Here is a 23192-nt window from a genome sequence, read left to right as displayed (position 1 = left end):
TGTGAAAATTACAAGTTAGATGGTGCTAACAGAGATAAGACATCATTCAAAAGTGATGGCCTTTGTACATTCGTGACTAATCCAGGCCTTAGTTATCTCTCCGCTATAGATTATTGCAGCTCACTCGTTTCTGGTCGGTCTGCATCTGTCATTTGCCCCCTTGAGCACTACCAAAACACTGCATGCTGCCCGACTTGTTTTCAATCTGCCAAAATAGAAAATAAAAAATTCACACGCTATGCCTTTGTGGCATGAATGAGACTCAACACATTTCTGGTCTCCACTGCTGCAGTCTCTTGTTGCCTGTGAGTTGCGATTTACTGAATGTTGCTTTTCTATCTGAGAATGACCTCCCAAAAACAATCAACCGCAAACTCACTTTCAAAAGGTCTGGGCTATCCCTTCTAAGCAAACTGCTGAAAATAACAGTAAATATAATAATCTATGCTGAAGCAGCACATGTTGAGGTTTTTTGATGCTGTTATCCCACCAGGATTCTGTCGTTCAGGATTGTACGTCGTTCAGAGTGAAGAATTACATTTGAATGTATAATTAAAACAAATTGATATTCAAAGAACAGCATATGCAAGAGTTTAAAAAACATTTTGAAAAGAGTATTTAAAAACCTTGAATTAAAGGATAGATAGATAGATAGATAGATAGATAGATAGATAGATAGATAGATAGATAGATAGATAGATAGATAGATAGATAGATAGATAGATAGATAGATACCAAATCATTGAATGTCATCCAACATTAGATCCATTTACAGGCACATCTAAGGCAAACCTTTCCAAAGTGTATGTTTTTCACAGTACACTTCCATTTTTAGCTCAGACTCAATAAGGAGCCACACAATAACTGTCTGAGAAATCTGAGGTGATGCGAGGATGGAGGTTTATTGTGCACTCAAAAAAATGAAATCTGGGTGTTGTTCGATAAAAATAAATAGAGCATTTTGAAACAAATAAAATTAATCAGTTTAAGGGATGTACACAATTATTTTAAATCAGTCTGAACTAAATCCATACAACCTTAAAAGAGCTCAATTCATTTGTGTCGAAACAACAAAAAATAATGATTCGAGTCAAACTACTACTTTTGCGCATGCGCTGATGACAGGAAATCCACGTGACCTCGTCAGTTATCGCGGGCGCCATTACGTGGTGGAGTCCAGTCTATGGTGGAATGCTGTAGAATTGGTAAGTTCAAAAATCTTTTATTTTCTTTGTCTGCATTGTGCTGATAGAGAGTAAAACTATTTAAATCAGTCAGAATTCAACATTAAGCGGATATTTGACCGCTTATTGGAATATTTGAACTACTCTATTAGTCACATGTTCATACTCGATAAAAAAACATAGTAAATCGATATAAACGCCTGCATATATGTACATAATTTAACATTAATGCGGTAGTTGCAAGCGTTATTGTACTAGATTGTTTCAGTTAACTGTTAAGTGATGCTTCTGTACAAGTAAAGACGAGAACACTGCGAATTAATGTTAAAACGAAACGGCAAACAAAGATGTCAATACAATTAACGTTATATGCTTGATGTTAATCAACAAGCAGCCAGGCGGCGTGGAATACAGTATAGAGCACATGCGTACTAGGCATGTGTCATTTGACTATGATCGCACAGGATTAGGGTGCACGCGTTGTTATTTCGCACAGATGAATACTGTGACCGTAAGTGATTCCCTCACTTCTGTTACATGTTCAAATTCGTAGTTGTGATCTTAAACGTGATATTTATACTTTAATCTTATCTCTGTGTGTTGTAATTGCTACTGCACATTATTGTAATACGTTGTATTATTGTTACAGTTGCTGTAATTGAATGAGAATGATTTAAAGACAATTTGATTTTTGTTTGTATGAAATATAATGATCGAAACTTCCCTTCCGGGCAGCATTTACATTTTATATTGATTTCAGTTATAATGCATATTGCATGGGAAAATCAGCCTCGGTTTCGTCGGTAGAGCAGGATCGCCCGTTTTCTTCAGAATGGTTTTGTGTTTGTATATATAATTTTACTGTTGCTGAGCATGTAATAGGTGAAACATCTGTACAGGTAAATACAAGTGTACTGCAAATTTATGTAAACATTGTTTTATTTTACAGGTTTTTACAAGAGCTCATTAAATTGCATCCTATACTTGGGTTATAGTATACTTTTTCACATGGTAAGTTGTATTAAGTATGTTCTTAAATGGGTTTAGAAAAATGGCTCATTATTACTGTAATAAAATAAAGGAAAGTTTAAAGTGTTTTATTAGTGTGTGCTTGGAAATACCTAATGTTTTTATAACCAACATACGAATGGATAATGTAATTTTCTGATTTCATACAATTTGATAGTTATTTTACTATATTGTTTCAGTTATAAAATTAGCCATTTCATTCAGACTACTGCTGCTGAGCAATCTGTAGGAGATTTCTCTGTTCAGGTAAAGATGAGAACACTGCAAATTTATGTAAAAATTATTTTTATATTTTTATTTTACAGGTTTACAAGAGCAATAAACAGCATCCCATGCTTGGGTTTTAGTAAACTTTTTCATGTGGTAAGTTGTATTAGTGATGTTCTTAAAGGGTTAGTTCAGCCAAAAATGAAAATGATGTCATTAATTACTTACCCTCGTGTCGTCCCAAATCCGTAAGACTTTCGTTCATCTTTGGAACACAAATGAAGATCTTTTTGATGATTTCTGAAAGATTTATGTCCTTTCATAAACAGCGACACAACTGAGACTTTGACGTTTTAATAAGTTCGATGTTTGAAAGTATGATGAACAGATTTAATTTAGGCTTTCACTTGCATATAAACATTGATCAGCAAACATCAATGGAAGGTCAACTGAACCTGACTGATGCCCAAAAACAGAAGCTCAGACGTGCTGCGTAACGAGAATGAACCTCATTGGTCAAACAAACATGCTTATGCTTCCGTTCACCACAACTGATGTGCGAGTTGATGAATGTTTATATGTGAATAAAATCCAAATCTAAATCTGTTCATAATATAAAGCGAGTCTTCAGAGAAATGTGACTAAACCGCTCAATTTATATAGATTTGTTTTATGATCTCTTTATGTACTTTTTGAAGTATCAAAGTCTCAGTTGCATAGCTGTTTATGGAGGGACAGAAAACTTTCAGAATTCATAAAAAATTTTTTTATTTGTGATCCAAAGATGAACGAATGTCTTCGAGCATGACACGAGGGTGAGTAATTAATGATAGAATTTTTATTATTGGTTGTCCTGTTATACTTAGTTATCGATATGATATGGTCAAATAATCAATGTTTTTGTGCATTTTTTTTTTTTTTTACAGAACAACAGCGTAGACATGGAAAGAGAATGCATCCTCAAAGAACTGTGTATACTTAAAGGAGGACCATCTACAGCTGTTCAAGGAGTACAATGTAAGCAACTGCTTTTCTCTTCTTCACTTTTATGTTTACGTTATGTTTTGTACACTTGTTACAGTTTTCATATGTTTACTAGGGGTGCAATGGTTCTCTGTAAAAAATCTAACCGTACCATTCTCTATTTACGGTTCGGCACGCACTTGAACCGCGGTCCACCTCTAATGACGATGACTATTCTCACTGGCTGTGTTTTTAATGTTAAATCACACAAGATTTTATTTGAATCTTGATCTATTGTATTTATTTGTAATGTTGCTTGTAGTTTGATTATTTGTTCTTATTAATTGTTCTTAATTTTTATTTTACAGTAGTCCAATTTTCCCTGAATATAGCACATACTGAACCGTACTGTGATACGAACCGAACCATGAGGATTTTGAACCGTTGCACCCCAAATGTTTAATGTCATCAATAAATATTGTTGTTTTACACACTTAACACATTTTATTTGTCTTGCCCAGGATTGCGACTGGATGAATGCTAAAGAAGCAATAGAGCAGATGGAAATGGGGATCTACATCATCCAGTCAGTAGACACCAACCAGGAGATAAACCTGTGGACGTTGGTATCCTGATTGAAGGGACCGAGGTTCTCTGCTCTTTGAAGATCGTGTTGGAGTGGCCATGCTGTTTGGACTTACTTACGCCTTGAACCTCAGCTACCCACGAGAACTCAAGGCTACATTTGAGGTCATCCAGAAAGTGTTCTTTATCTTGGATGGACAAAAACTTTCACTAAAGGTACAAGCCCTCAAGAACAAGATGTTGGAGTAAGTTACCTTACGTGTGTATTCTCAAAAGACTAAATCTTGACTCAAGAAGGTATTAGCTGTGCATATACATTGAAATATAATGTTGTTCATCTTGGATGATATTTTTTTGTATTTTTTCACCTGAAAATTTGCCTTGAAATAAGAATAAAGAGAAACTTGTGACATTCACTTTGAGAACATTTTATTTGTGCAGTAAATTACATTTTGATAGACATGTCAACAATTAAACATTTGTTTGATGTAAATAAAGTTGTACAATTAACTTAACGATAGTAGTTGACACAATATTTCTGGTTTTCTAAATTAAGTGATTAAGATTAATTGGCTCAACAAGATTAAATAGTTTATAGATAAATACGATAATATGATTCAAATGAAAATGATTTGATCTTGTTGGTTCAAAATGAATTTTGCTCTTGGGTTCCATTTGCCTAAATTAAGTTGAGACAACACCATTCAAATGTGTGGAAATAGGTGTCATAATTATATTAAGTTAGACCAACGATTTATTTTTTTGAGTGTGAAGGCATGACATCAGGCATCGCTCATACAAGTGGAGTTTATTTTTCATTTTTCTACAAATCAGAATATGCATGCGAAAGAGAAAGAACCTGACATAAGACGCTGTGTTTTTTGTAAAATATTTTAGAGACAAATTTATGGCATTATGGTGAATAAATCATACCTTATAAGGGTTTACAATGCAGATGCTCTGAGCTGAAAGTGTATATACAGTAGATTTGTGTGGGTTGGGGCAGGGGATTGAAGCTTACATTACAAATGCATGTATTTATCTCTGTTTCATGTGGATATGTGAGAAAATAACTAGAAATTTTACTAATGCTCCTGCTCATATTTTTCTCCTTCAGACTCACATCAAAGCGTTTCCCAGCTGTGATGTCCAAGCCAATGGTGAAACTTAACAAAATAATAAAAGTTATCCGAACATTAAGGCGACACATTTGCACCTGACATCTGAACACATGGTGGAAAAGAATATAGCACTGGTATAGATCTATATCTGAAAGGTAAAGTAGATCAGTGCATCCCAAAGTGATAATTGGATCCAAATGGATCTGGGATTAATATAGAATTACCCACCCAAAAATGAAATTTCTATCAATATTCAACAACCTTCATGTTATTCCAAACCAATGAGACCTTTCATCTGTAAAACACAAAAATAAAAATACTCTAAACTAAGAAAACCTGATGCGTATTTGTATTTTATTACTACGTGAAAAGAATTGGAAACCTTTACTTACGTGTGATCCTCCAAGCTCTTCTTTTCACATCTCACATCAGCTGGGATGTTTGAGCCAAGGCCAAAACTCATATAAATATTAGTTATTGGAATATGAAAACATAACATGTTAATGTGGATGATTGGACAAAACTACCAGTATTGTTTCTTTGGAAACAAACTTGCAAGGTACTTTAGAGCACATGATTTAGAAAAACACACAATTCATAATTTTTATATCACATAACTTTGGTTTTATGGATTATGTTGTAAAGAGTTCACAGTTCCCCATGTTTACATGGCACAGGTTGCCCTGAATGCCAGCTGATCATTTGCGCAACAGGAAAGCTGCGTCTGGTCCCATGACGAATGTTGTTGCGTAATTTACTCTCCCCGCTTCTGTTATATTCTGATCGGTTCCATGAGGAGCAGCTTCAGCATCAGAAGCCTCCCACTCCCTGCCCTCGAGCTGGAGAACCCAGAGTCTCCAGCTCGAGCGCGTGCGGTGAGCAGGTGGCCGCCCACGAGCCAAACGCTGGATAAACCGCGAGCTGCCGAGCCGAAATTTACATGGAAATTGACGTCACATGATGCTGTGTATCACACTTCCACGCTATAATTTCATAGATATCCATACAAATTTTATTTTGTGACACTTTAGTGAGGTAGATTCCGTCTTCTTTAAAATATGTCTCATAGAACCGATGAAAATTATAATTTAATAAAATTATAATTATATTTTTTTTAATCGGCTCTGAATGGGTTAAACGACTGTCTCTGTGAGAGTTCTCTCTCTCTCTCTCTCTCTCTCTCTCTCTCTCTCTCTCTCTCTGTCAGTCTTTCTCCCTGTGCTTAATTTTTACTTTCTCATCGTTGTGTCTCCTTCATTCCGGTGTGACCCACGCACACAGTGCTGTTGCTCCACAAGGGGGGGCTGCAGGATATATGCTTTAGTGCCCAACTGCCTGCCTTCAAACACTGAATCCAGTTTGTGTGGACAGAGCGGGCGAGGAGAGGAAGATTCCCATAGCCTCGACACGCACCGAGAGAACACCCGACCCGAGCCTGGGCTACACTCACCGCACACCTCCCTGGAGCCTTCACACACCACTTAAGGACTTTGTATCCGGAAAACTGGACAACCATTACAACTTGCGGGCTGGATTAAATAATAAACATTTGGGAGGCAGAATAACATCATCAGAAGTGACAGAACAGACACACATTAACAGGATCCCCTGTGAATTTATGGATGCTTGTTGCTTTTTACGTTCCTATGAGCACTTCTTTTCCACTGGAGCACGCATACCTTCTTTTTTGCAATTTTTCCGGCAGTTATATTGCCTGTTGAAAGAATGAATCCACCGAACTTATTCTAAACAAGTTGGAGGAATAGTCGAAGGTTTTTTATGTGCAGACAAACAAATGGGACATGCCAACTTTTTGGAGGTAAACCCTCATTATGATCTATATAGAATGTGATTAGAGACTATTTTCTTCCCATTTCAGCCCCACTCGACATGGTAATTAAATATAATGCTTTTGCTTGCACGTCATAATATATTCATTCATTTAACCATAGTCGCATTTCAATTAAGCCTTGTCATAAATAATTGAGTTAAATCTCCTTCCACGCATGCACTGGTTAGATACTAGGGTCATTCTCATCAACTCTGTTGCATCTTTTGTCTGTTCTTTATAAGTGTTACATCCGAGAATGACACGACAAATCAGCATAATTCAGTTTGTAGGGGATTTTCTCAACTCATATATGCATATATCAGTGCTTTCGCTCTCCAAGGTACCAAACTGCGGTGTTGACCAGTCTAGTGTCCAGTGGACAAAACAGTTTTGACATAAGAACCTGATATCAGAACAAACATATTTGACAGTTTTTGCTTCACTGGAAGCAGGTGTGCTGTTTTTTTCTTAATTTAACATTGGTTAGCCTATGCATTATGCGCAATAGCTGCTGCTCGGATGACCCTTGTGGAATGGGAATATACCTTCCCGTCTCGAGTCTCCTTTCCTTCCCCTGTACAACATAAATGGTCGAACATGCACTAATACTGTTTCCAACATTAACCAGGAGCAAAGTTTTCCTCTATATAAGATTTCTGCGACATAATACAGTTGTTTTTGACAACTTTTGTCTCTTTTTTTAATTCGTTTTGGTCACTTAAATCGATTTACCATAGAACACGTTGCCTGTTTTGCTGTTGCATTCGGTTGTTTTGTTGCGTTTTGAGCATTTTTATGTGATGTAACATATGTGACATATAGTTCATTTTTAATATTATGAAAGAACCTGTCACTTGATATTAAGAGCAAAACATTTGTGATGTAGAGCCCGTGCAGCGTTCTGCAGCACATGGTAAGAAAGAAAAGGTACAGAGCTCGTGTTTGGTCAGTGTTGTCTCGTTTTAATAACGAGAATAAAAGGCAAACTTTCATTTTCTCTCACCCTCTTTCAATTGCAAAGTACTTGATTTGTACGTTCTTACATGCACAACCACCACTGAATACATAAAAAAATATTTAAAAAATAAAAGTAAAAATAAACAAATAATAACAAAGATGCAGCAGTCTTACTAAAATAATACTTGCAATATACAACATAAAACCATGAACAATGACTCCACTTCTGGCTCTCATTTCGACTCTCTCTTTCTCTCTCTCTCTCTCTTTTCACTGCCTTACCATATGCTGCTTGTAAAGTCTAAGCAAGTATGTGCGTCATTATAAACCGACAGTATGGAGACTTCTCGTTTGGTAATAATAGATGTGGTGTGCTGGTGTTTGGCGGAGAGGTACTGATGGTGAGTGAGTAGAAGTTCCGTGTTTGTACAGTAGGGGGGACTGTGCCAGCGCTTAATTCCCTCCGTGGGACTAGGGGAATAAACGGCGATCACGGAGCAGGAGATGCCTCACTGCGCACTTTCAGACTCACCAGAGCCTCTGACCGCAGCACACACGGCCGAACTCCACAACAACAGGTTATGATGCTGCTCGACCTCTGTGCTCTACTCAAAACTATTTTACAAAAACCTACAAAATATATTTTATCAGCATCACCAGCAAAAGGGTTAAAAATGATCACATACACAATAAAAATTAAATAATAATAATAAGTAGGGAAATTATATTAGTGAAACTCGCAGCCAAAATGTCAACATGTGCCTCTCCACAGTACACCAATGGCCCACGGTTCATTGGCCCATGTTAAAAGAGCCCACCTCAGTGTGTCCGTGATATTCTGGTGCAAAGATATGGCTGGTGAACATTGCTGTATGGTTGCTAGGGTGTTCTGTATGGTTGCTAGTGTGTGACTAGGAAGTTTTTATAGTGTGATTTTGAATTGCCTGAGTTAAAAGACCCACCTCTAAGTCTATGTTATTCTGAAGTCTATGTTATTCTGATCTGAAGTCATGTACTCCCTGAGCTCCCTTTTGAGATCTAAGTCTGGGATTCTTCTGATGCCTGATGCTTTCTTCAGTAAGCCAAATGCATCATTTGAGCTAAAATGACACGATTTAAATATAAAACAGCAGCAACAACAACAATAATAAAATAAGCCACATGAGTTGAGCTCTAAACAACATTAATGACTTTAATAAGTAAAAATGATAAAATAATCCATAAGAGTTGAGCTCTCAACAATATAAATAACTGTCATAATAAGAAAAAAATATATAAAATTAGCCATTTGAATTGAGCACTCAATAATATTGATAATTTCAATAATAAAAAACAAAACTCATGATTTAAGCTCTCATACTATGAATAATTGTAATAATAAAATTAGTACATTAATGATTATAAATATATCATATTAATAATTATAAACATTAAAATATGAATACTTTGAATAATAAGACAAATGACAGAAAACATGTCATGGTCCTGACTGATTTCGGTGAAATATGCATGTCACAATCTCGGTTTTAAATCTAAAAGGCACAGTCATATCAGTTCCGGCTGACTTCCAATTTTTAGATACATGTCTGCCGTGAATCTCTGTGGAATTTTGATCTTTAGAGGCAAACATATAACATAGCGCTTGCCCTGTGGCCACAGATATTTGGACGGCTCTGTTTTCTTCGTCTGAGAAAAGGAGTAGGGATGATACATTGAGAATAAAAATAGATCATGCCGGAGTAAGCTGACAGCGTAATACTGAATCATGAGCAGGGGTGAAATTGGGCAAGCTGGCACTGTTGAATTTTTGGAGGGCAGCCATGCATGCCTTTTAACCTAGAGGTCCCCTTTTGTTTTTCACTTTTGTTTGTACATCGTTATTCTGTCATTCACTTCCTCTTTTTTATAGGCTATCCCCTTCTTAGCCACCATTTCTCGTTAAGCCAACATGCATCAAAAGTCATGAGCACATTTTGTTAAGCACAGCCACACCACATTTGTGCATGCATAAGCTTCTCGATTTGGCTGTTTGTGACAGGTTCCTGTTCCCAACATATAGAAACATTTCACACACTCACTGCTTTGGTTTACACATCACCTCGTGTACTGAAAATAGTGTTTGTGGCTTTTCGTATAGAGAGACTTGGAAGGGAATTAATTCAGTTTAAACTAGCTTTTGACCCAATCTGTTCTTTTAATTGTCATGTCTATTTTTAACCTTATTTATTTATTTAATTTTTATCTTTAATATTTTTATTTTTGATGTAAATCACTTTGTGACATTTGCTTTTGAAAGGAAATAAACATTACTTGCTTGATGACAGTCAATAAGAAATGAAAGCATGCAGTCATTACCATCTTCTGATGTATCATTCAATAAATCCTCAATAAACTTTTTTTTAATTCTCTAATGGTCAAAAGTTGTAATTGTTTTTGAACAAGTCTCTTTATTTGACCAGAAATACAGTACAATACAGTAATACTGTAATTTTTTAATAACTTTTTTTTTTTTTTTTTTTGCAATTTAACAACTGTTTTATTTTTGAATATATTTTAACATATTAAAATTATTCCCATTATAGCTGAATTTTTAGCAGTCATTAATGCAGTCATTGTCAAATGATTCTTCAGAAATCCTTCTAATATGCTGATTTGGTGCTCTAGAAACATTTCTTATTATTATCGATGTTGTACAGTTTTGCTGCTTAGTATTTTGAGAAAACCCTGATACAGTACAATTCAAAAGTTTGGTATGAATAAGTAAGAAACATAAATTAATAAATAAACTATGCTATAATAGTATATATTACGGAGCCCCGCACATGACATGCAAGAAAAAATAAATAAATTGTGCACACGATTTACTAATTCGTTCCCTCAATCTACTAAAACGTGCACACGATTACTATTGCATTCCCTCGATTTACTATTCTGTCCCTCGATTTGCTAAATCGCGTGCACAATTTATAAATTGAGTGAACGAAATAGTAAATTGAGGTAACACAATAGTATTCGTGTGCACGTTTTAGTACATTGAGGGAACAAATTAGTAAATCGTGCACACGATTTAGACTAATATTTTTCCTGCATGTCATGTGGGGGGGCTCCGTAATATATACGTACATCAATTTGATTAAATGTGACAGCAAATACATTTCATTTATGTTGTTCATAAAACTTTAAATTCATAAAAGCCACAAAAATATTAAGCAGCAAAAACTTTCACTATTGAAAATAACAAGAACCATTCATATCTTAATAACTTAATAATTGATAATAACTGAGTACCAAATCAGCTTATTTGAATACATTTTGAAGGATCATGTGACAGAAGAGAAGACTGGAGTAATGATGCTGAAAACTAAGGAACAAATGACATTTTAAAATATATTGGAATTCAAAAACTGCATTTATTAATGTGATAATATTTCACAATATTACTGTTTTACTGTATTCTTATCAAATAAATGCAGCCTTGGTGTGCATAAGAGACCTTTTTCAAACACATACAAAAAACATAAATATTCCAAACCTTTTGCAGGAGAGATACATTTGAAATATTTGAGTTGAAAAAAATATGGAGTAAAATTGGGACACAATAGAGTCCAAACCTTAACCTGTGTTGCCCACATGAGCACCACACTCAATGCGGCCGCACCTTGGCTCTGCCCTCCTATGCTATGAGGCCAATCAAGGCTCCGTGATGCTGCATTGATCCCTTATACTATAGGTTGCTGACTATTTTGACCTCCTGTGATGAAGTTGGTATGAAGAGGGAGGCAGGTGTTGAGGGAATGAGGTCGGTATGTTTGCAAGGTGCTAACCGATTAGTGGTGTGATTGTGCACAGGAGCCTGTGGCCCCTGGCCATCCTCATTGAGCACAATGATCAGTGATGGAACATTGCACATTTGGCCATTCGTACTGTAATTAGGGTGTAAATCAGAGCTTGTGCTTCTGCCTAATGAATCTCAGACAGAGAGCTGAAAGACAGGGATAGCAGGCTTGGAATGAGGCGGCAAGAAAGACACAGTTCCCAGCATCCCATCTGAGGTCCTTGCCATGAAAGTGTATTAATGACTGGCTTTCCAAACGCTGCACAGATGGCTTTGAGACTGTCTGTGTTTGTTTCGGTGTGGGTGTGTCGCATGATGCAACTTTGGTCGCTTAAAGAGTAAAAGAGAATATCTGTGTATGTGTGTATTATGAGTGCACAGCGAATTTTGTAGATATGTTGCAAAGACAAAAGTATAATATATATACTGTATATATAAATATAACAGACAAAGAAATCAGCCTCATTGGTCAAAAAATACATGTTGTATTCTAGGCATTTACAATGATTCAAAATATTTGTATTTCAAATAAATGATTTTCACTGAATTTTCTATTTATCAATAAATATAAATAAATAAATGAATACATAAATAAATAATAATAAATGAACCACAATTAACACAAAAACTGTTTTCCGATAATAATAAGAACCATTGTTAATAATTGAACAACAATAATAAATGGAAAACATATATTTTAATTAGTAATAATATATCACAATATTACTGTTTTACTGTATTTGTATAAAAGCAAAATTTTAAATGTCACTATTTAATTAACAGATTTTTTTTAGCAAATAAGAACTGTATAAAATTAAAATGAATAATAACATTAATAATCGTAAAAAGAAATCACGCTTATTGGTAAGAAAATATATGCTTTCTAGAAAAGCAAGCAAAACACAAGGCCATGTTTTTGTGTATTTTACTTTCAATGATATAAAGATTAACAGATATATCGAAAACAATAAAATATGATACTGTATATTAGTTCAGTTTGATTTGAACAGATCACACTGTGCACATTTCCAATCTGCAACTCTTTGTACCAAAATCAGCATGCTCATTGACTCGTTCACCGGCAGTTAGCTCACATTGAGGCTTTTATGTCTTGACTGAGTGCAGAGTCAAGGAGGCTGGATGGTGTTTCTCTATGAAGCAGTGATCTCACAGATCTGAGCTCAAAATAAAACTGTGATTGCTTCAGTGAGGGAAACACCTTGTTTGAGAATGCTTTTCTCACACATGTCTGCGTGTCTGTGCATTTAGTTATTTTTTTATGCCTAAATTATGCAGTGAAACTCCAGCGGTGTTGTGAGGACCCCGGAGCTGTATAATACCTTTGTCAGCTAATTTTAGATGGCAGAGTATCACTAGAGCATCAATATGGAAAGTTTTCTTATGTAGATATTCATATTTTTAAATGTCAAATGCATGTGCACAGAGAGGATTCATTGTTTCAAAGGCATCCACAAGGACAAATTCAAACCACCCCTTCACACTGTAATTTTTATTTGTCTCCTCTTCACTCAGCAAAGCATCAAATAATGCCACTGTTCTTCTAATGCGAAGATAACGTAGCATGTGTCCTTTCAGCACATACTTAGTAAATAAGCTGTGATAACGTTCTCACTATTTATAAAGTGAAAATTAGCCTGGCAAACATTTGCAGGATTGTGCTTTGATGTGATTTTTTATTTTTTATTTTTGGATCTGATACATAATTGAATAGGAACGGCTTCCAATGCCGTGTTGTTGAGCATTCTCAGTGAAGAGTAAGATAGAGATGGTCCATTCACATATACAGTGGGCACATATACTGTAAATGTAAACAGTTAGACAAAAGGAAAAAAAAAAATTATATGAAAATATAGAAGAAAATAAGAATTATATAGTTATAATATGTAAAATACATATTGTATACATGTATCAATGCACATACCGTACTATATATATTTAAATGTATTGGCTTATTAATTTATTTAATAAAATCAAGTTCTGTACTACTTTAGGAAGCCTTTTCACTTGCATATATACTAGACAAAAGAAGACAATCGCAATTTCCATTTCATGCCGACTTTAAAAAGATAAAATGATTCAGTTAAACAAAGGTTAAAAGAGAGAAAGAACACTACAGAGACAAGGAGAAAGCTATGCTATATATCACAGATGGCAAGCGTTCTGCACCTTTGTGATTTCATTTCAAATATCCGTTTAACCCTTCATTTCAGCAACCAAGAACATTTAGAAAGAAGACAATAGAATGCAAAGCAAGTTGCTTTTATCTCTGCCTCACTTTTTATAATTCTTTTTTCCTTTACTCTTCAGTCGTTTGTTTATACAAAGGGAGTCCCTGTCTGCAGCAATGTGTGCAAGACTGAATAGCTCAAAATCATTGCATCCTGGAGTGCCTACACAATTTCGAACAAGAAATCCCTTATGAAGACTTTTCAGAGCTTTATGCCGCATCAGTTTAAGGCCATTTTGTGTACAAACTTCAATCAAAGCGGACTGTAATAGCGAATGAATGAATCTTGTCGCTCTTTTTCCGCCCTGTCTGTGTTCTCTAGTGAGAACAAAGCTGTCTTTGATGTGAAGTGCATGCATAATCCTCAGTATCTGACATTGCATCTCTCAAATCTCAGAAGGCCTGCGTCTCCAGAGCAGTGTCGTTAACTCCCTCACTGCGCCGGTGTGTCAATCTCTGCACTGTTTTAGCGCTTGAATAGCTGTCAGCCCTATGTGTTTGCTATTGTGATATACCAGACTCCATCACTATAACTCTTTGTTACCTGAAGACATATTTGTGACTTTTAGTCTCTGTGCATCAGTGTCAACGGTTGTATTGCTCTTTTGCTCCATCATCGTTTGCTTTTCAATTCTGAGTTCATAGTGGCCTTTTAACAGATTGCAGCTTTCACTTGTTGCTTTTTATGTCTATGTAGATATAAAAAGCAACAAGAACAGATGAACCCTGGTGTTCCTCATCTGTGATTCTTTTAAATGCTATAACCGAATTAAGTATTTTGAACAAAATAAATCAGCGTGTAATTAGATTAGGGTTTTTTTCTCTGTGTTTATCTTTAAAGTATTTTCTATTTTTCTTCCCTTCGATAAACAAGTGGAAGGATGAAAAAAAGTGAGAACATCTGCTCTCGGAAGTGCAGACTGTCCAATCTGACCATGTCAGCCTTCTTGTAGACTCTGTTGAAGTAGAGCGTTTATCTTTGGCAGTGAAAACTCTTCTTTCCAACCCATTAATTTCAGAATTCTGCACAACTGTGGTTTTCCTGGGGCAAACAGCCATTGCATTACTGATAAATTCATGATGTAGTGTGTATAAATGTACAGGCCCAGATTTTAAGGGGTCCTGTGTCTTTTAAAACATAAACATTACAAATATTTTAGCAATTTTAATAGTTTTCAAATTAAGCATTGACAGTTGCGGGTTTCTGAGAAATCATAGAAAAGTTATGCTTGTTGGAACGAAAAGATTGTGTACCACAAATAAATGGACATCTTTCTAGTCAAAAAAAATAAAATACAACCAGTGAAGTCGGATTTATGAACAAATGACTCTTATGAACCAATTTATTTTAGTGATTAAAAAATATAGAGAGTGACTGGTGTAACTTGATTTAAAAAAAAAAAAAGACTTATGAATTCATTCTTTTTAGTGAATCAGAAAAATTTAGTATGATCTGTGTAGCCTGATATACATACAACTCTCAGTTTTTAAAAAAATTGTTCTAGTGATGCGATTGAAAGTATTCAGATTAATGTGAAGTTCAAGTCTGGCTAAAATACACCTATTTTATACTTACATTGTGTGTGTGTGTGTGTGTGTGTGTGTGTGTGTGTGTGCGTGTGTGTGTGTGTGTGTGTGTGTGTGTGTGTGCGCGTGTGTGTGTGTGTGTGTGCGCGTGTGTGTGTGTGTGTGTGTGTGTGTGTGTGTGTGTGTGTGTGTGTGTGTGTGTGTGAGTGTGAGTGTGCGTGTGTGGCTTGCTTCCTCACTTCACTCTTTACTCATCTTGCAAATGTCAATCTGTCCACACTGTCCATACAGATTCTTATAATAGGACTATATATCTTTTCTAATGAGAGAGAACGAGAGAGATTAAGCAGGCTGTAATCTCTCTCACTCTCAGGTCCAGACAGTTTGATGGATGGAGCAGGTCATCTCTCAGGCGCTGACAGTGATAGCCTGTGTCAGCCCTCAGATAGTGACATGGCTCAACTGCTCCCGTTCCCTCTCCTTGTCATTCTCCTGCTCTTTTAGTATTAGCATTGCTATACTGAGGATAGATGGGTTGGAGTTACCTTAGAAAGAGGTTTGAATAACTCTGAATGTCTTCGCTGGCATGAAATAGTGTCTCACTGGTACTGTCAATGCGTGTAATCATCTATATCCCTCTGTGGAGTCTGCGTGACTTGGCTTCTCACTCACGGCCCTGCTGGGAAAAACAGGTCATATAGCATAAGGTGGTCAAGCTGATTTTTGGAACATGGTAAATAGTTTTTTTGCTGATCCAAGATGGTCTACCAGCCCAGCCAGGTCTTCACAAGCTGGTAGTGCAGCTGGTCAACCCCCTTAACCAGCTTGACCAACAAATGACCAGCTTGAAACCAGCTGCTCTGTTCCAAAAACACAGATACAAAGCTAGCTAGCTGGATGTGTGTTACAAAAAGAAGCAACAGAACCATCATACTTCAAATTAAGAACAAAAAATTGCATTGAAAAACATGTGATATGCAGGCAGTTAAAAAAAAAAAGTTTAGACATTATTATTTTTTTTTTTTCAAAGGTTAAACTTAAATACTGCATTTGTAGCACAAGTTTACATATAATAACAATGGAAAAGCAGTGCAGTGGAATACAAAACATGTTCTGTGTGAACAGCCCTGTAAACCTTTTTTCTTTCGGTCGTATGAATGACTTTTTAAAATACATTTGTTTTTTTTAGCAGCTTTACAAATGGCTTTAATGTGTAGATTTGACTGTTTAACATTTCTCAAACTTTTAATCTTTAATCAATCAATCGAAAAATATATGAAAACATTTTCAATTATGATTGTTATGTGATGTATACACATTTACAATGTTGAACAATGTTCACTATCAGTTTAAAATAGATTTTGCTGCTAGAAAAGAAAAGACCATCCATGCTCAGAGTTGAAGAAACACCAGTATATCATGGGACTGAATGATGATATTAATTTAACATGGCACACACACACATAAATATATATATATATATATATATATATATATATATATATATATATATATATATATATATATATATATATATATATATAAATCTTTTTTTTTGCTATTTTATGTCCAAAAAAAAAAGTATTTCAGTATTTCATTTTTTTTTTTTTTTTTTTAGTGAGGTTAAGGATACAAGTTCCTTGGGGCTCCATATGGACACGTGCGTGCCTTCGGAGACCCTTCTGTGAAGTGTTTGCACGGAAAGCTAATTGTTTACACTGGGTAATTGTGCCCTGAAGGTCTGTCGAGTTTTATTTAGTTTTGTGATGAGCAACCACGGCAGGCCTTTCAGGCTGGGAAGGGCAGAATGGAGACAAAAAGCAAAAGAGAGAGACACAGAAAGACAATGCACGGCTAATTCCTTAAACTTTTATTGCTTCGATGGCACCGTGATCAGATCATCAAGCGTTTAATGTAATTATCCAATGAGCATAATGTTAAGACACTCATCGACTTTTTGTGTTTGTAAGGCATCTGTGTGCCAGTGCCAATGACCCTGTGAAATAGCTCACTCTCTGCCTGCAATCCGCAGTTCCCTTCACAATATCCATCCGCCTGTTTAAGTATTCATTTATTCATGCCCGTGTAGTAAGATGTTAACCGCTGTTGGCCTGTAGGTAAAGCTCGTAAATTTCCTGCTATTGATTTGTAGTAGATATGGATTTCTTCTCTCTCTTTCAAGTGCTGGGGTGAAATAAGCTTTGTTTGGTGGGCCGGGTTTGTGTAAATCTGCCTGTGACATTTTGATAGCTGGAGATGTACCGGGAAAAAAAACAAATATCATTAGAGAGCGGGCCGTATTAAAAGCTGTCAATCAAACGCACCATTATCAAACCGAACGAGATTGTCACGTTCAGAACGGATGTGAGGAAGAAGCCCAGTTATCTGTACAGTTAACTAGAAGACAAAGAGAAACCGCGAGGGACGGACTCACAGGCTAGTCAGTCCGAGAGTCTTTCAGTAAACAGCGAGTCGTAAATATTTTAGCCGTCACAGCAAAGTGTCGACAGCTGTTCCCATCTGCATGTTAATGAAGGCAGAAGCGACGGACCCCAGCTCAATGGGTCCCTTCAGCTGCCACACTCTCTCTCACGCACACACACACACTCCCACACCCAAACTCACTCTCTTTCTCAAGGTCTACCACGGCTCTCTATCACTGGATGGACATTGTATGCCCAGAGCACCCTCAGTCAGTCCCACGTATCTACAAACACACATGTGCGCTTTTTTCTCTAGAGCAGCCGTGAGGTCAGTAGGCTATAGACAGAGAGAAAAAGAAAATGGAATGGATCACAGGTGTGGTTGAGTATGAGGTCAAGTCAAGGTGAGTTAAAGATACACATTATTCCTTATTACACCTACACAAAAACAAGGTTTATATATTTATATATTAATCATCAATGAATCAAAAATCTCATACATGTTTACTAATAAAATATAGTATTTTTTACAAAGCTAGCCATATTTGAACAGTTCATACATTTTTACTGAATTAATTCAATAGTTTCAATAATTTTAATTGAACAGATCTATGCTGATTCTAAGCAGTTTAAATAAATGCATTTTGAAAATATGTGTTTGTTTTTTTACAAAATCAAATACATGCAGGTAATAATAAAATCTATACATAAAGTGCAGAAATCTTACCTGTTTCTTACCTGGAAGAGCAGTTGTGATTTTAAAATATGGCCTTGAACATAGGTGGCAATAAATTTCATCCCATGACATGTATTCTTATTTGCTCTGATGTAATCAAAAAATAAACATTTGTTTGGAAAGATTTTGAGGTCGATATAGATATTGTACATAAGCAGACTTGTCCTCCTATCTTCACTTTTATAATTTATAAGTGGTTGAAGTAAAGGAACCTGGAAAAAAAATATTGAATGATAATGCAGACTCTAACTAATGCTTTATCAAAGGCTATTATCTGCAACATTTAGGCTTGATTATGTGTGACAGCTCTCTCTTTCTCCCCAAAAGAGTGGCATTTAAGTGTTGGACCTGTTATTCACGATAAACAAATAAAAGAAGCATCCTTCCAAGGCACAAAAACAGTTAAGATATCTTTTTTGTGTATCATAGAACCATGATGCAATACTCCTAGTTACGGTTGTCCTTAGGAAAATGACACCCCCTTTCATCTCCCACCGCAGATGTCCCCTAAAGTCATTGGGTGAGAACTGACTAAAGCTAACAGAGTGGGATTGTTAGCTTTGTTATGGAGCTGATTAGAGCCATACTGTGTCTGTATAAGAAGAAGCATGCATTGTCTGGCCTCAATGTCACCCCGAGGATGATGTGAGGTCATTTCGTTTCTCAGCCGATGGGGTCAAAACCTCAGTCTTGCATCCCTTATGTGCTATTAAAGAGCTTTGAACAATAATACTGACCAAGTGGATGCTTTTCATTTTTAATTACTAAGAGCTTGTCTTTTGGGGCTCTTTCCCAAATAGGAACCTCAGCCCTTGCGGTCCTCTTCTGAGGCTAAACATTGTCGCATTAGCTGTTGAGTAATAGTTTGCTGTAGAGTAACAAAGAAAATGCTGGAAAAGAAGTATGTCAACCAGAAATAATTATATAAATAAGAAAAGGAAATAAAATAGAAGAAAGGAAGTACATTAATTTAAAAATAAAGGCAAAAACAATGAAAAAAAAAACAGGAAATAAAAGAAGGATGGATGGATGGATGGATGGATGGATGGATGGATGGACGGATGGATAGATATACATATAGCAGAGTGGATAGATAGATAGATGTTAAATGATGATAGAAATACTGTTCTATATGGATGGATTAAAAAACATATACAGTACAGTAGATATACATATAGATGGTTGGAAGGATAAATAGATATTAAATGATGGATATACCTATAGATGGATGGATAAGCAAACCTATATTCATATTGATGGATGAACTGATGGACCAAAGACAGAGATAAATGATGGATGAAGGATAAATAGATGGATGGATTATCATACATAGATATGAATGGATGGATCGAAAGACAGACAGGCAGAAATATAAAGAAATCAAACCCATGAAATGTGGTTCTTGCAAAAGTGGGTTCAGTCTGACAGCATAAGGCCTCAGGGTATGATTCCTTTATCCCTGCTCTTAAAACTGGAATGTGCTGTCTGGCTCATTTGCAGTGGACGTGATATGGCTTGATTGGATTTGATATTCACTACAATTCCCTCTCATATGTATCAGATTATGTTCAAGCACAAAGCACTCATTATCTGTGGGATTTATTCTGAGGAATAGAAAAGAGGACTGTCTCAACGCCATCTGCAACAGCCCAACTGTGAGATGTGTGAATTATGAGCGCTTAGCCATTTCATCTCCCGAACTCTCCCAAACACTCTCTGCACACTGAAATGCACTCTCTCTCTCTCTCTCATACACACACACAGAGCCCAGTGTTATTTCCCAGACATGCTTGATTCATTTTGTCACCCTGCTTCCGGAAATAAAGGACCCCTTTTAAGCTAACTGAGCCCCTGATTGTAAATGTTAGTGACAAACTACCGCCGCAATGAATGTGTTTATCATTAAAAGCCCATAAAAGTGTTTGTAAAGCCACGTTTGTAATTTTCGTTGTTTGGCACCACTATAATCCGAGTTACAGATGTCGTAAATTCTGCCGGCATGAAACCCAATTAGGGTAGTATTCAGCACCGTATCCATTCCAAGCCCCTGCTTGGGTGTTGTGTACAGGAGGAGATAATTGCTTTCTTTCATGTGAGGGGATGATATCTTCTGGACGGATGGACAAAGAGCACACAGATGTGGAAGCTGGATAAGAGGACAAATTATTTAGTTAATGAACTGTTGGTTCACATATACAGTATATAATCAATCAGGGAAGGTAATGAAGGGGCTGAGATGTCAAATCTGTGCGTGTTAGCCAGAAATGAAAAGAGCTTAAAATAGATTCATTAGAGACACTGGGTTTCATTCACTAAGTCTTCTGCCTGCAGAAATGATTCTTATGCAAAATTTTCATCGGATTCACAGCACGCACTTCAGTTTGTTCTCATCTCATTCTAATGTTGATAAATCTTGACTAAACTAGGAAATCCACAGTTATAGTAATTAGCATAATACAAGCCCAGAACATCTACATAACTTTCCACACAATTACTCACAATTATGCTCTATTTGAAGGATCCTTATATGCATATATGAGTATACTTCAGTCAGAAACATACTGTACACAAGTAAACAAAGGCTAATGTCCAGTACTACACTCTATAGACAATAGACTTACTTTTGAACATTATTAATACACATAAGCTCAAATAAATTTATCAGCAAACAAGAATTTATCCCCCAGTTTCACAGACAAAGCTTAAGCCTAGTCCTAGACCAAAATATAAGTCTGTGCTGTTTCAATTGCAACTTGCACTGGCTGATCTTATGCTGCGTTCCAGGTAGGTTTTTGAGCCGGTAAATCACGACTTCTAACCTCGACTCACGACTTTGTAGCATTTCAGGCAAGTTTCTCCAAACTGCCTGAGCGCAAGGAATTGTAGCTAGATTATACATTTTGTTGCAATGTTATTGTCCTAAGGTTTATTTCTCACCGTGTACCACTTGCATAAACACTGCATCCGAAGACAATTTTATCCGTAGTGGCTGCCATTGTTGTTTTGCAGGCTATGTGACGCCAGAGCTCAGAACTAGGAGTACATTGATCTAGTACGAGTTCACGGGTGGGAAGTCATGGGTTTGACTGCCGTTCCGGTGCACTTCCACGGGTAGAAGGACGGGTTACAGGTTGCCTGGAAAGTGGCAATAGAACATGTCAGTACCTTATAGCATAATCCTGGCACATTTTGGTTTGACACATTCCATGTATTTTAAGTTCATCAGGATATTTCTTGGCATGATTTGAGTTGGTTCAGAAGTTTTTATGTAGTATATTAAAAGTATCCTAAAAAAAGTGTCAACCTTTCATCACAGGGCTGCATTTGAACTGCAACAATCATAAAGGACATTTAAGCACATTGTGTTCTTGGTTCAAGACACTGCTAAACATTTTATGTTGGCTTCCTAGGAATGGACATGTCAATATGTTTTATATTTTATCTGTCTTTGTCTCTCTTGTTGACTCCGATGTAACTCTTTAGCTTTATTTATTTCTTCAGACAGTTAGATGCCTAATTGAAATTAGCGTCAGGTAAGCACTAGTCTGTGGCAGAGATGACAGAGAAAATAAACAGTGCCGGAGCAGGCGTGCCAGGGGAAAGAGCGCATGCAGATGCAGTCGATCATCACACAAACAGATCATCACACAAACAGATGTTCAGTTTTCTCTCTACCACCTCAACATTTGTCGTTCTAACACTCTCTCCATTCCTTGCCAGTTTGTCCATCTCCTCCTCTTTGTCGAATCATGATGTAGACCTCTGTTTGTTTCTGATCAACCTCTGAGAGATTTAAGTCAATCTGAATTTGGAATTAGAAAAAAACAACAGGTTTGGTTTAGGTCAAGTAGGTCTATAATACCTGGAAAAAGAGATCTGTTAGAATTCCCATTCATCTTAATAGTTAATCTGGTGCAGGACCTCTTAGAAGTATGTCATTTCAAATCACTTAAAATCTTTGCTACCACAGAAGCTTTTGAGCCAAGCACATGTGCCAAAAATGCCATGTGACTTATCACTCCGGAGCCACAGGAAATTGTCATGACATCAATGACTGGCTGTTTGGCAATGTTACAAAGCTGTGACAAAGGCAAGCAAATGGGAAAATGTAAAAAGTAATATTTTAAACATTTAGAGACATTTTAAAATAAAATAATGCAATTAAATTCTAAATGGTGTATTCAAAGCATCTACCATCCAGAGCTATTGTACTTTTTGGTGTACTTCAGTGTATAGCTTGTCAGGTATCAATATGTAACTTAATAATACCTTATGGATGCATATTAGTATATAATGCATTCTTTAGGGGCAAGGATGGGCAGTATTTCAGACGCATGTATTTAAAATACGTATCTCAAATACAAAACACCTTTTTGTATTTTTATTGTAATTTGCATTTAAGTGCATTTTTCCACACAGTATTTTGTATTTGTATTGTAAATACATTTTAATGTATTTATGCCCATCTCTGCTTTAGTGTATATTAGTACATTTTTGAACACTGTCCCAGTGTAAAAAAAAATGCCCTAATAATAATGTATTGTGT

General features: G+C 36.2%; 1 protein-coding gene and 1 long non-coding RNA gene across 10 annotated transcripts in view; both read left to right on the top strand.

The window, feature by feature from the left end:
- The first annotated feature begins 943 nt into the window (after positions 1 to 943).
- On the top strand, positions 944 to 4732 carry LOC113059771 (uncharacterized). 2 transcript variants are annotated; one of them, XR_003278149.1, is made up of 5 exons: positions 944 to 1205; positions 2134 to 2195; positions 2519 to 2576; positions 3347 to 3437; positions 3905 to 4732. It is a non-coding gene; the product is annotated as an uncharacterized LOC113059771 (long non-coding RNA). The 2 variants fall into 2 exon arrangements; XR_003278150.1 differs by lacking the exons at positions 944 to 1205; positions 2134 to 2195; positions 2519 to 2576 and adding an exon at positions 2952 to 3235.
- Positions 4733 to 6337: 1605 nt separating this feature from the next.
- The window catches only part of LOC113059770 (adhesion G protein-coupled receptor B1-like), an 84575-nt gene continuing 67720 nt past the window's right edge, over positions 6338 to 23192 (top strand). For all 8 annotated transcript variants that reach the window (XM_026228347.1, XM_026228349.1, XM_026228342.1 and 5 more), the window contains exon 1: positions 6338 to 6908. The gene's annotated coding sequence lies outside the window, so the exon portion shown is untranslated. The remainder of the gene's footprint in view (positions 6909 to 23192) is intronic.

Source organism: Carassius auratus, chromosome 41 (genome assembly GCF_003368295.1).
Source record: "Carassius auratus strain Wakin chromosome 41, ASM336829v1, whole genome shotgun sequence".
NCBI classification, from domain to species: domain Eukaryota; kingdom Metazoa; phylum Chordata; class Actinopteri; order Cypriniformes; family Cyprinidae; genus Carassius; species Carassius auratus.
The sequence above is the reverse complement of the archived record's forward strand: the minus strand, read 5'-3'. Positions and strand labels throughout refer to the sequence as shown.